Raw genomic sequence first — 12495 nt, 5'->3', positions numbered from 1 at the left:
TTCACTGTGTGATATTACCACTTATCCTTGATACTACTCTACACAATCTTATACCACTGGCCAATACCAATGATCAATACCAATGGACTTTTCCCATATTTTTTCTTTTATTTGATTCATAATGAAATATTGGGATTTATAAAAAACATGTATTTGGATATCAGATGACAAAATGTATTTCTCATATATATTTGGTCTTCATCCATAATTTCTAGCTCACAGTCTCTAAAACCTTAGAAATTTTCTAAGAGGAGACCCTTGGAATTTGAAGGGAACATCTTTTGTCATGATATTTAGTCTCTTATTTTTTTTCTGAATTCATTTCAGAGCCATAAAAAGTGAAACAAGTGCTTTGTTATTCATAACAAGCTCTGTTGTAGACTGCTCTGACTGGTTCTAGGAATTGTATCTTGATCCTTTGTGGTTAAGGGCAAGGGACGACTTTTGGAATGCAAGCCACAGGAGACAAAGCTTGTCTCTGGTAGCAAACACTGCCTCAGTTTCCTCTCCCTGCCCCCAAAGCTTGGTCAGAAGTCTATGATGGATAAGACCCCTCACAGTGGGGGACAACCTAGGCCAGACATGATCGCTTGGGAGGCCATCATGGAAGGACTCAGGGGCTGCAACAAAGAGGGAGCAATGGACTCTCCCCCCATAACTTTAATGAAGCCTGAGTCCCCATGTTCTCTGGGAGAAGTGCTTCCTGGCTCTAATCCCTTTAAGCCTGAATACCTGTTGGAGAGAGAGAGGTGCAGCTCCTTGCCTTGCTAGAGTGTTGTGTCCTGGGGAAAAATCTGGCATCACAAAGACTTCCTGAAAAACCTATGAAATCTGCTCTGCTAAGAGTGCTTTCATTCATATGTTAAGAGTTTGAGCAGGAAACCCTAAAATTCTGTTCCTGACAGATTTGGGCTCATAATAAGCCCTCAGATTTCTTTGAAATGTTATCTACTGTTTGATCCTTGCCACCCTGTATTCCTGTGTATTATAACCCAATAAAAAGGTATAGAGCAGGGGTCTTGGGACTTTTTCTCCCCGGAGAAACTGGCCGCAGTTGGCCGTTTTCCCCTGAGAAACTGGCCACTGCCCACTTCTCCCCCTCAAGCAGATCACCATCATGCCTTGGCCACATTCACTCATGTCCCTGGCACTCGGGGGGACTCACAAGGAAGTTGCCCCCACAAAGCTCTTTCTGCTACAACTGGATTTTCATTAAGGGGTTAACATTTGAAAAACACCTAAGGGTGGGGAACAAACAAAAAGAGAGGTTTGGAACTTTCAGACCCACTCCCTGACATCGGATTAAGGAAGAAGGCCTGGAGAGTGAATCAGTCACCAACGACCAATGATTTAATTACTCATGACTATACAATGAAACCTCCACAAAATCCCACAAGGGAAGGTTTGCTTCTAGGCTGAGGAAGCAAAATGCTTCCATGTGCCACCATGCCAGACCCCAAACTATACAAGGACAGAAGCAACTTTGTTCAGGACCCTGTCCCCCATATCACTTCATCCTATTGATTCATGTCTTTTAACATCCTTGGTAATGAACCAGTACTCTAGTGAATAAATGGGGTTTTTGAGTTTTGTGAGCTTTTCTAGCAAATTCATCAAGTCCAAAGAGTGGGCAGTGGGAAGCTCTGATTTATAGCCGATTGGGCAGAAGCACAGGTGAAAAGCTAAGCTCGCGATTGGTGTCTGAAGTGAAGGCAATCTTGTGGAACTGATCCCTTGACTGTGATCTGTTGTGCTTCCAGATATAAACAGTCATAACTGAGTTGAATTAGAGGACCCCCACCTGGTGTTCTGAGAATTGCATGGTAGTATGTCTGTGGAGGGGACAGTTAGTCACAATTTAAAACTGGTAATCAGAATGACTAATACATAGTAACATATTCTGTTTTCTTGCTCTTTAATTGTCTCACCTACAGTAATAAAGGCAAGTGTGTTGAATGGTCAGTAACAGCAAACATGATGTAAAACTTGGTTTAGCGTCATAGCTCCTATTATTCAAAATCTGCTTATCTTCACTGAAAGGTGATTCATCCGTAAAACAGAAGTGTAGCATTTGTTCTGTTGAAAACTTGGCATTGTGATGATCAGATGAGTGAAACAAATTATGTATATTTAAAACTTAAAAACTATGTCCAAAATATACTGAAATGTTAATGTTATCCTCACTCACTGGTTCTTGGAACAACAACTTGAAATATAACAAAGAAGTAGGACTGTAGGCCAAATAATACAGGTCTGGAAAAATAAATTAATAAATTAATACGATCACTTAAAATATTAATAGAATAAGAAATCTATAAATATCAACTAACTTTTTAGTGTGTATATATATATATATATATGATTAGTAGGAAGATAACTACCAATAGTTAATGCTCTTAGTGACAGAAATTAAGTATAGATGACTTAACCCAAAGTGGATTTTGTTAAGAAATGGGAGAAAATTTGAGAAGTTGACAGACAGTCTAGGGAACTGTTGAGATTAAGAACGTGCCTTGGAGCCAAGAAGCAGCAAGCAAGGAGACTCCCACATCACTAGGATGGATGACTAGTCATTTTACTTTGACCAGAACAGTTAGGCCCTGCTTCTGTCATCACCTCCCCTGCTGTTGTGCCTGCTGCTAACCACAGACTGTTATCCACGGATCACAAGCAAGCCACGGGCTGTCTCAGGTCTTGAATGGAAAAAGGACCTGGCTCACCAGGCTTCTAAGGTAAAGACGGGTAGTGATTGTACAAAGTTGGAAAATACCCTTCTATTAAGACTACACTTAAGAAAAGAAACAATTTCCTTTAAGAAAATCGGGTACTGCTGGAAAAGAAGATTCTCATGCTAGGAAGCCTAAGGCTAATGACTTTGGAAAGTCACTATTTTCTCTGGTCTGAATGTGGGAGGAAATTATTTATGTAAGGAAAGTAGTAAACTTGAAAGTCATTACTAAGAATTCCATGTCAGTATTCCAGGTGTAATGAGGACTTTGAGGTTCATTTCCTTTTTTGTATGTCTCTTCCCCCTACAATATAATTCATTAGTAAGAATAAACTAAATATTTTCTCATTTAAAAGATGAAGAGTTTACCTACCACTTATCAACTAAAAGCAATTTATGGAAAAGTTTTGAGAAACTTTGAAATCTGTTTTATTTACTAAAGAACAATATCTCAGTCCCTGTGTTTTACTTACTAGAAAAGTAATCACATCTAACACTCTATTCATTTCAAAATCACATGTGCTATTTGCCCCCCTTTTTTGTCATGAAAGGATTATTAACTTCCCAATATCTTCAGTGGCTTTTTTTATTTGACCTTTTCTTTGGACAGTTAAATACTAGATTCTAAATAAAAATGCTGACCATTTTCCTTTATTTGCTGGGGGAAAATTGAGATAGATATAGGGTTAATTATGATTGAAGAAATCTTGTTATTTTAAACATTTATTTATTAAATAAAAAGCAAAGGAATAAGAAAAATGTTATTTTAATTTTAAATATATAACCGATTATGATAGAAACCAACCAAAATATAGTTATTGTCAAACATGCTAATTAAGTACAACACAAATAGTAACACTAGCCAGGGGAAGTGACTCAGAGACATCACGTATTAGGAGCATACAGAATAAAAATTTTCTATGCAAATCCATATCCAAATGAATGAAAGACTAAGTGATTCAGAAGTTTTTCAAAGCCCAAGTATTTCAAACTTAATAATAGTTAAAATTACTGATTCCATAAAATGACTTTGGTTTTCTTCAAACTGCAAGCTTTTTTTTCCAACTAAAATAAGATCCAAAATTTTACTTGGAACTCATTAGTGCCATTTTGCAAACATTTTGAGAATTTGGAAAAAAAAATTAGTGCCCACTATTTTGGTTTCCTGTTTTTAAATCTGTTCTTAGGGCTCCTTTTCAAATCTTTTAATAGACAAAAAGAATTTGGTTCTTCTAGTAATGTATTTAACAAGTAAGGTTGATTTTTTTTTTGCATTGGTGCCAGAAGATTCTTAGGTTAATAAAGACAATTTAAAACATGAAATGTCAGTATGTTAATTAGGGAAGAGTTTTATTCTTACCTTTATTAGTCTGTAAAAAAACTCAGCATGCTTTTAAAACACTTCAGTGTTATTTACAGTCATTTCTTCACATATTATATATAGTATTATTATATATATTTCATGTCTTATTGAGTTGTGAGGAAGTTCATCTGTTATTAGTGTTTACAGGAGTGCTCATTTATCATGTTATACAGCCATAAAAACTCATATAATAAAGATAATTTGTTCTGTGTTACGAGAATAATTTTTGTGGACTGGGAAATAAATGCCTTGTTTGTCTGGAATGCAAAACAAGAAATAATTGATGACATGTCCCCAGTTTAAAAAAACTACCAGCAAAAGAAAACACCAAATTAAAAAGAGCCAGAAAACAGAATAAAAATTTACACAGAAATCATTAATTAAAAATATCCTACATTCATAATGCCACAATCAGTGGAAAGCTGGTATAGGTAATACAAAAAAGAGAGTTGGCAATAGCAAAAATGTAAACTATATTATTTAAATAGATTTAAAAATATCTTTAATTCCATATGACATTTTGTATCTTAAAATTATATTTCAAATTTCAGGACATTGGAAATACTTCTTGATGCAAATGCTATTAACTGAGGTGCTATGCTATATTTGCAATTCTTGTTACTTCACTGTTTTTCTATTTCTATTTTAACATATTATGTTTTATCATAGTTAATTAAAATAATTTTTAAAATAAAATGTGTCCGGGAAAATCTCATAATAATTTTTTGATATATGTGCTTGTCTCTGAAAATAACTTCCTTGTTCTCTAGAAAATGGTATTTCTTCCATGTCTCTTACAAAAACCAATTGCAATTTTCTATAATTATTGATTATTTGCTAATGTATCCAATAGCTCAGGCAGAAGTTTCTGAATCATCTTTATTTTCTCTTTTGCCTATCATGTTTGGCAATATTTTTTAAATACTAATTTTAACTAACATAAAATCAATAATACATCGCTGTACTACTGCTATTTGAGAGATGTAGCTTCAAAAAGAAACATTTTATTTCACATACTTAAAAGGCAACTTACTTTTCCCTTTAGTAATTGTGACTTTTAAAAAAGATGTGTGTTTTCAAAATATTTTTGCCAAATCTTTTGTATTCTCATTTTAGAAATCAAAAACTTACAAATTGCTTCCGTGTCTAAAAGCCAGTAGGGAAAAATATTTCCTGCTGTCATTGATCCTTTTGCATAAGATTTAGGTTTTGTGATACTGAAGAACAGGTCCCCATTGGTACACCTATTCTATTTCCCATTCATATGTGAAGGTTAGCACCATTAAAGCAGGTGGGGAAAGCAGCCAGACGCCAGCTTGACACTGGGTCAAGCTCTGTAGCTAATTTCCTGGAACACTCCCCATGTAAGCAATGTGTCCTTTACTCACCACAAAGGTCTGAAGTTTACTACTCAGACTGAATAAGTCTCTAGGGCAGGGGTGCCAAACTCATTTTCACGGCAGAGGGAACACATCAGCCTCGCAGTTGCCTTCAAAGAGCCAAATGTACTTTTAGGGTTCTATACAGTAATCTCTCATCTATCCCAGGAGTTACTTTCCAGAGACCTTCTCGGTAGGTGAAAATCCATGAAGTAGCAGTGTTATATTTATTTTATTATTTGTATAAATAATAAAAGGCCTTATAAACTCTTCTCAAACTCCTATAAACCTTTCCCACTATCTTATTAGCCTTTCCCACACTCTTATAAACACTTCATATACTCTTACTTTTGACACTCTTAAACCTACATGATTTTAACAACATAAAATGCTACATTGGTACTCACTAGTGAAGTACACAGTCATTCCTTGCTATACTGTGGTTCACAGTGAAGCCACAATAAGTGAACCATGATATAGTAAGTTACATGTACATTACTGTACATGTAACTGCTCCTTAACAGTTGAGAGCTTGGCACTGCTGCCTGGTAGAAACAAGGTGCCGGGCTGCATAAAACAAGGTGGAGGGCCAGATTCAGCCCGCGGCCTTCTGTTTGCCGCATTTGTACTAGGGCATGGAAAATTCGATCATTCAAAAACAGAAATGAGAATTTTGCCTCACCTATGAAAAACTATATCAGCTTTGAGTTTAAAAGTGAAATAAAGTAAATAAAAGATTTTCTTATTTTCTAGTGATTTCTAATTGTCTTTTAAAAATGTTTAAATTTATTTTTATCATATTTTTTATCATGATTTACCCCTCTTTTACCCTCTTCCACTTCTTCCTGCTCCCCGCCCCTGCAATGACCACACTGTTGTCCATGTCCATGAGTCAATCCTTTCTCTTTTTTGCTCAGTCTGTCCATCCCCTGACTCCTCATGGGAGCTGTCAGCCTGCTCCTATCTTTGTCTCTATTTTGTTTGCTAGTTCAGTTTGTTCATTAGATTCCACATATGAATGAAATGATTTGCTATTTGTCTTTCTCTGACTGGTTTATTTCGTTTAAAATATATTACCCAGTTCCATCCATACTGTGGCAAAGAGTAAAATTTCTTCTTTTTTATGGATGAGTAGTATTCCATTGTGTAAATGTGTCTTCCATAATTGTTTTATCCACTCATCTTAGATCTCTTAAAATGACAGCCGATAGAGCATAGATTTACTGTGCTCTTCTTTCAAGCAGCTTTTAGGCACATTCTCTTCATGCCGTGTTATAGGATTTCAGTAAAATTGTTAGCTATCACGCAATATTTAGGAAGTACTTTACCTAAAATCATGCTATATAAGGTCCGTCCAGAAGGCATCCAGCCATATAGTATAAACAATAAAAATATTTGTTGAAGAAATACAAGATACAAGACACATTGTACATAGGACAATGACACCTCAGTGCCTTTCAAAATAGTCATCTTAGGATCTAACAAAGCTCTCCCAGTCACAATCAGCTGACCCACTGTATATTCCCGAATCTCATCGATGGTCTGAAATCTCTTCCCTTTCAAAGGTGATTTGGGTTTTGGTAAAAGCCAGAGGTTGCAGGGCACCGAATCCGGGCTGTTGGTGGGACTGAGTCACCTGAGGGATTTGATCTTTCCTCAAAATACTTTGAACAAGATGTGGTGCATGAATGGCTGCATTATCATGATGAAGCTGCCAATTACAAGTTGCCCATCATTTGGCCTTTAGAATCTTTCAAATAGTTTCCAAGGAGGAATGTTCATGCTTAACACAAAATGATTTGATGAAGAATCATTGCCTGACTCTCTCAGTCATTTTGAATGTGATGGCCACACATACATATGCTTATTCAGTGGTGTCTACTTTCCCCACTGACTAGTACAGTGAAGTCGTCATTGTTCACACACGCGCACTCCAGTCCGCTCTCCTTGGCTGCCAGGTTACATCAATGTGGCACAAACCATTCTTGTTATATTAACAATAGTTGGACTTTTTCTGGACAGAGCACATATGTTTGCTTATTAACATGATATGTGTTAGGGATGAGTATCATTGTTCTGATATTATTGGAATTTATCCGCTCTTCATCACCATCAGACCACTTATAAGAAGAATAAATTAGGAAGGTTCATGAGAGTATTAGTGAATATATTGGTGGATCATCCTGAAAAATTAACTATTAGATCAAACACTAAAAAAAATAATGATATGTATTGGCTATGCAAATAAAATTTTAAATTATTTTTAATTAAAACTGTTATACATATCATTTTAAAACAAATACATTATAATTGTTTATACACAATTTTTAACAATTGTAATTCTTAATTTGTAGAAATAATTTCAATAAAGAAAATTAAGTATATTATTTGAAAAATCAATTAATTGAATATACTGCATTATTACATTTCAGAAGTTCCCCATTGGTTCTGTATGATAATTTAATAATAATATATTTAAAGTTTTTTTTAATACCATAAAACAGCTTGGCTTGATTTGATACCCAGAGCTACCTAAACTGAAAAGTTCAGGTGCAGTTCTCCAGACTGTCAGGTCTGCTCAAGACTTCTAATGCCAAATGAAAAGTTTTTGGTTTTCCCAAACCACTGTTGGGCTTGATAATTCATTAGAAAGACTCACAGAACTTGTTGAAATCTGTTATACTCACAGTTATGTTTATTACAGGAAAGTGATACAAATTAGAAGCAACCAAAGAGACAAAGTTCAGGGTCTGGGAGAAGCCCCCGCATGGAGCCTCTGGCCACTCTGTCTCTGCGAAGTCACAGATGGTGTTACTTCCTCCCAATGGCAATGTGAAACTGTGCACAAAGTATTGCCAACCAGGCAGGATCCCCTGCGCTTTGTGTTCAGAATTTTTATTGAGTCTTTATTGTACAGGCATGACCGACAGTCATTGCCTACTAGGTTGACCTCTAACTCCAGCACACACCCCCTTTTCCAGAGGTCTGAATAGCTATCAGTGCTTTAGAGACTCACCCTGGGTCACCTTGCTAGCATAAAGTATAGTTCCAGGTGCCCACTATTAACAACAAAGACATTTCTATCCTTTGGAAAATTCCAAAGGTTCAGAGGTTTTCTAGAGAAAAAAGCAAGACCTCTGTTTGGGTAAGGCCAAATTTCTTACTACACAATGAGGCAATAATTTGATGGCGTACTTATACAATATGGGTAGAGAATTGTAGCAATTTGCCATTTGATTTCAGCCTAAATGAGCACATTCTGTAAGAAAATTAGCAATAAAAATCTATCATTTTATGTTACACATGGTGTATATACTTATAGTTAATAACATAACTCAATATTAAAGGTTTTTACATATAAGCACAACAAAGAGAATCATTTATCTAGCTGATTATAAACATATCTTCTTCATTTTTCATTTATTTCATAGGCTTAGAATTAAGATTCTTGGTTTACCTTTAGGAAAACATTATTTATTCATATGACACAGCACCATCACTGCTCTCTTTATTTGATGAAAAATAGAGAAGAATGATTAGTTTCAAAATTTATGCACTCACAAACAACCAAAAAATGAAGAGAGGATACATAAATCCCACCAGCAGATTGGTAATCAGGCAATATGCACTGTTGTAAATATGGATTGTTTACAAGATCATTGTTTCCGTATGCATGTTCTAATTTATCTTATATTTTTTTGAAAAAGATTTAACATAGTGTGGTTTTAGCCAAAACAATCCCAATATGTAAATTCAGGTATAACAAATTTTCTTAAATAGCATTTTGACACAAACTTACTATGGTTTGCTTTTAGTATTTTGCATTATATGAATGTGTCTTCCTTTTAAGGAAAACGGCATGATAATTTTGTCATAAGTGGAAAATTCAAATGTATTGATTACCCTTGTTTTTATGTTAAACATAAGAACAATAAACAGAAAACTGTACTTGAAAAATAACTAAATAAAAATTTAAAAAAAGAACACTAACACTTGAAATGTGAATCACCTGCAGATTAAAGATCCTGGTCAATCAGATTCAGTGTATTCTTGTCTACACATCAGCACTATGACCTTCAAAAGCCATAGCTCTCTTATTTTCATGCTAGGTCAGGACTCCATACTCCTTGAAGTCAGGAACTTTATTTAATGATATGCCTTCCTCATAATATTAACACAATGAACACAGTTTTGAAGATGCTCTCACATCATTGCATTGTTTTATATATGCTTCTTGAGTTCATGTAATTGGGGGTCACAGGAATGTAAAAGATCAAAACAGAACAGAGACTTGTAGGTGTGATAGAGTTACAAAAAGAAAATCAATGTTTCATTTTGTGTATGTATTAAATTTTTTAATGTATGTTGAACTTTACATGTAGCATACCCCAAAATGTAAAATATTATTAAATATTTTATTTATTAATATTTCTTTTTAAAAACATTTTATTTATTTATTTTTACAGGGGAAGGGAAGGAGAGAGGGAGAGAAATATCAATGTATGGTTGCCTCTCATGCATCCCCTGCTGGGAACTGGCCTGCAACCCGGGCATGTGCCCTGACTGGGAATTGAACCTCGATCCTTTGATTCACAGGCCCGCTCCCAATCCACTGAGCTACACCAGCCAGAGCTATTAATATTTCTTAAGAAGAAAGAAAGTAGGGGCTACATAATTTTCTACAAATTGCCTAAAGACATGTCTCAATAAAATAAAAATGTTTTACTACTCAGAAATAAGAGCAATTAAATTGTAGAAATTGCATCATGTGTATACTATCACAAGTTAGATTATGTAGATGATCACGATTGAGTATTTCAGGATTTGTTTTATAATCACATTTAGATAATGACAGTTACTTCTCTAATGTGTTTTTTACAACTAGATACATGGTCAGTAGAAGAAATCAGACTTTTTCCTTTCACTTATCTGGTAGTTTCTTATTGGATTTATTCATGGCTATCATTTGTTTAACAATCCATAGGATAAATAAGCACATATCTAGTGATTTTGATATCTCATTAGGATTTTATCGCTCAGTTAATATTGTAATAAAAAAGGCACAAAACTAAAAATGGTGGTCATACAAACATTATTGATATCTTAATTTTTACACTTAATAAATTAGCATTATATAGAAATAAATATAATAATAGCACTTAGGAGACTATAGGCTTAATTCTATATTTTATCTTGCAGTGCTGATTTGTTCATGAATTTAAAGTTTGGGTATGATGGTTAACTGAGTCTCTTTGCTCACCTCTTCTCCTTAAATATATTAGAGGTTGACAGGACTACCAAGGAAACATAAACATAGTATGTCATACAACTATATGAACAGAAATTACTAACCTGGGCTCAGCTGGTATGGCTCAGTTGGTTGAGCATCATCCCAGGAACAAAAATGTCACCGGTTTGATTCCTGGTTGGGGCATATTGCTGGGTTGAAGGTTTGTTCCCCGGGGCATTGTGGAAGGCAACCAATCGATGATTCTCACATCAATGTTCCCCACCCCCCTTCCTTTCTCCCTCTCTTTTTTCTCCTCTAATTCAGAAATAAAATGTGTTTTTTTTTAAGAATTAGCCTGCCCAGATGAACTAGCTCTCACACCAAAACAACCACATGGGTGGTGAATTGAAAAAGAACATTTGTCTAAGAAAGCAGATTATCCTTCTGTACAGTGATCTTTCTTTATTAAATGTGAACTTGTGAAACAAAAAATGGCAGTCTCACACAAACTAGGTATCAATTCTTCCCATCATGAAGTGCAAAAGGATCCACTGAACTATATAATAGAAATAAAAGACTATTTATTACTTAGCTCCTTCTCTATTGCTATCACAATGCTTCATACATATTGGAAATATAATAAGTATTCATTGAGCCATTGCTTTTCAAGTTTAGAGAACCATAAAAGAATTTCTTAAGGAAACTACTATCCAATTAGAAATGGAAATCATATCTGATATTCTTTGTTGTAAATTAGATAGATGAGAAAAATAAATGAATTAAATACCACTGAAAGAATTTGAGAGAATTTATTTTTCATTCTTTTGTCTATCTTATGTCTCATATTTCGGGACAGTGTATGATGTTGGGAAGGAACATATTAAATAAAAAATTGAATGCTACATTTTGGTTAATACTAATTTTCAGAAAATTCCAACATAGAATTTGTAACTGCAATTCCACTGCTAGGATTATATCCTAAGAATCCTAAAACATCAATTTCAAAGAACCTATGCACCACAATGTTCATAGCAGCACAATTTACAATAGCCAAGAGTTGGAAGCAACCTAGGTGCCTGACAGTAAATGAATGAATCAAAAAATTGTGGTACATACACACAATGGAATTCTATGCAGCAGAGAGAAAGAAGGAGCTACTACCCTTTGCAACAACATGGATGGAACTGGAAAGCATCATGCTGAGTGAAATAGGCCAGGTGTTGAAAGACAAATACCATATGATCTCACCTTTAACAGGAAGCTAAACAACAAAATAAACAAGCAAGCAGAAAAAAACCCAAAGACACTGAAATAGAGAACAAGGTTGACAGTGACCACAGGGGAGAGGGAAGGGAATTTAAGGGGAAAAAAGGAGAGGGATTTGGAGGAACAAATAGGAAGGACACAGGGACGAGATCTAAGGGGGGTGGAAATGGGAGGGAGGTGGGGAGCAAGGGGTGGAGGAGGCTGGGATGAAAGAAATAGACAAAAAGCTGTACTTGAAAAATAACTAAATAAAATAAAAAACAAAACAAACAAAATTTGTAACTGCAAATTTATAGATTTATGAGTTAAGTTGAAAGTGTTGTACATTCAACAATATTAGTAAAATTTACATTTCATTTTTCAGAAATATCTATCATCCATAATACCATTGAACACACATATACAAACATACATGTGCAATGTGATAATAATATTCACACATCTGTGATGTGTGTCTCAGAAGTTTGTTTTAAAACTAAATGACTACCTCTGAGTTTATTTTTTAGCATAAACATATTATCTTGGAAAA

This window comes from Artibeus jamaicensis, unplaced genomic scaffold (assembly GCF_021234435.1).
Source record: "Artibeus jamaicensis isolate MK-2021 breed Jamaican fruit bat unplaced genomic scaffold, CSHL_Jam_final contig_415, whole genome shotgun sequence".
In the NCBI taxonomy this organism is placed as follows: domain Eukaryota; kingdom Metazoa; phylum Chordata; class Mammalia; order Chiroptera; family Phyllostomidae; genus Artibeus; species Artibeus jamaicensis.
The sequence above is the reverse complement of the archived record's forward strand: the minus strand, read 5'-3'. Positions refer to the sequence as shown.